The sequence below is a fragment of the Alosa alosa genome, chromosome 19, assembly GCF_017589495.1.
Source record: "Alosa alosa isolate M-15738 ecotype Scorff River chromosome 19, AALO_Geno_1.1, whole genome shotgun sequence".
In the NCBI taxonomy this organism is placed as follows: Eukaryota; Metazoa; Chordata; class Actinopteri; order Clupeiformes; family Clupeidae; genus Alosa; species Alosa alosa.
The window spans coordinates 9,815,728-9,818,227 of record NC_063207.1 but is presented as its reverse complement, the minus strand read 5'-3'; the positions used below and the strand labels follow the sequence as shown (position 1 = coordinate 9,818,227).

Sequence of the window (2,500 nt, the reverse complement as noted above, 5' to 3'; positions counted from 1 at the left end):
CTCCTGAACACTCCCATCCTTCCCAGTTCCCATCCGTACCTGTGGAAAACACCCCTTCGGGCCCACGACCTCGGAACCGCGTTGCAACGTAACGCCCACTCACGGCCGGCTTCCTCATACCAGTGTCCCTTACACCATTCGGAAAACATCCCGACAGGACGGTACAGGAGACTGACCGCGAGGTTCGCATGTCTACAGTGCTGGGAGAAGCCTGGGCATTCAGTACACATGAACTGAAACAGCAATCAATGCCTGTTTCGGCATACCACACTGATTGTTCCTTCAAAGCTGAAAAACCTGATACATTCTTCTTCTGGAGTTTTGAAGGGTAATTATTGGAATCTGTGTAAAGCTTTTTTTTTGACACATATTGGGTCCAGATGTCAAGGGAGAGGAGAAAAAAAGACATTGGCGGAGTTGTGCTTCTTCGAGCAAAACCACGGGCCCTAATTTGAGGCGATGTGGCGATTAAGAATTCGAACAATTGCAGGATGTTAATTGTTTTTATCAGAGGACTGACTGAGAGGGGCTTGATATTCTTTCCAGAGCCGTGACAGCTCGAGCTCCAGACCGGCCTTCTGCACGCACAGTCTTCAGCTCGAACTGCTTCTGATTCTCCCTCTGTTTCCCACTCTCTCACTCTCTCTCTCTCTTTCTCTATCTATCTCTCTCTCTCTTCTGCCTCTCATCCTGACTCCTACACACTTATTTTTAGTCTCTCTCTTCTCTGTTCTCTCGTTCCCATCCCAGTCCACTCCCAGGTCTGCATTCTATAAAAGCACATACTTGACAGACATCTTAAAAGGCTCTCTCTTCGCACATTGTTACACTGTGACCGTACAGGTTTTCTGTTTTTTGGCCATGGCTCTTTTCGAGACCAGACCGGGAGATAGAGGACAGCAGAGTTGGCAGCTGTCTCTAAAGCAGACCCATGGTAGATCTGGACCTTTCTTGAGCCAGCACTGAGAGCTACGATCTAGCATGAGAGCCTCTTGACATTCAGTAGAAGTGGTGGTGGTGGTTACGAGAGCACTCGGTCCATGAGGGAGAGTGAGAGGCCTCCATTTGGTCGTGGGACCTTTGAGTGAGTCTTTTAAAAAAAAACACACACACCATGGAGACATGGCTTTCTTTCAGTTGCTCCCCAAACACTGGAAGCCAAACAGGAACAAGCATGAAAGCTCTCTTCTCAGAGAGAGAAAGAGAGAGAGAAAGAGAGAGAGAGAGAGAATAAAGACTCAGTGAAGCACAGAACTCCCTTTGGGGAGGAGCAGACTCCAGTATCTAGAACATTCCGTCAGTGATGTCATGGGAAATGAGTGGCCATTGAAACGGTTTCATGGTTGCTGTATGACGAAGCACTGACTCGTGGAAGCCACTGAAGCCAAGATGGTGCAGCAAGTACGCAGACTAGACTACCCACGATGCACTACACGGCTCCCATAGTGTAACAAGCTCACAGCTAAATCTTTTAAAGGCACAGTCCGCAATTCTATTCTAATACACTTCAAAGTGCTCCTCAGAGTCTGTAATCATTCGTTCACTCAAAAAATACACCCTCTGATGTTTGTACACAGCCCTGTCTCTGTAAATGGGAAACAAATAGTATGGCTTGGGCCGCGTTATAAACAATGCTATCCAATCAAAATTGGACACAGAGCAAAACAACCCGTGCAACCATCTGCCATTTTTAGCCTGAGTTCACCAACATCAACAGGCCATGGGAGTGGCTTGTTCTGTAGTCCCTTGACACAGCATTACACTGAACATGGGCCTATCTGTATCTCATGACTGACATCAGCTGTCAAAGTGATGATAAACACTGGAATGGAATGCCATATTTTCCACATTCTGTCAACGTTATCAAAGCAGGAACATGTGAGACATGCACATAGCTCAGGTGTTCTACATCCACACTTGTGTTCCATCAGCATTCTCCAACCCGGTACAAGATGTCCCTGTTGACTGTTTTCTGACTAAGGAGCCTGACAAAAGTGAAATGACTGAGATGTCCCATCTTGATTAGTTGGTACATTTGAGCACGCTCTAATTCTTTGGGCTGACTGGATTAATCTGTCAATTGATGGAGTGTGCATGTGGGGACGACGCATGAAAAAAATCCCAAATGTTTCGACAGCTCTGCCAGAGAGTGCCCATTAGTGAGGCCAATCATTAGTGAGTGTACTACGGTCCATACTCCACACACACACACACACACACACACACACACTTCCTCTCTCTCTATCTCTCTCACACAAACACACACACACTCTCTATCTCTATCTCTATCTCTCTCACACACACACAGAGACACACACAATCACAGACACAAGCGCTCTCTCTCTCTCTTCTCTCACACAGACACACACACACACACACACACACACACACACACACACACACACAGACAGGCTCACACAGCCCTAAGGCATCCCCATCACACAATGGCCCAGTAACAGCAGAATGACAGGACAGAGAGAAAGAGAGAGAGAGAGAAAGA

General features: G+C 47.0%; 1 protein-coding gene across 4 annotated transcripts in view; it reads right to left on the bottom strand.

Annotated features, from left to right (window-relative positions):
• Nucleotides 1-2,500, bottom strand: part of daam1a (dishevelled associated activator of morphogenesis 1a) — a 69,217-nt gene that overhangs the window by 45,284 nt on the left and 21,433 nt on the right. The gene's annotated exons all lie outside the window — the stretch shown is intronic.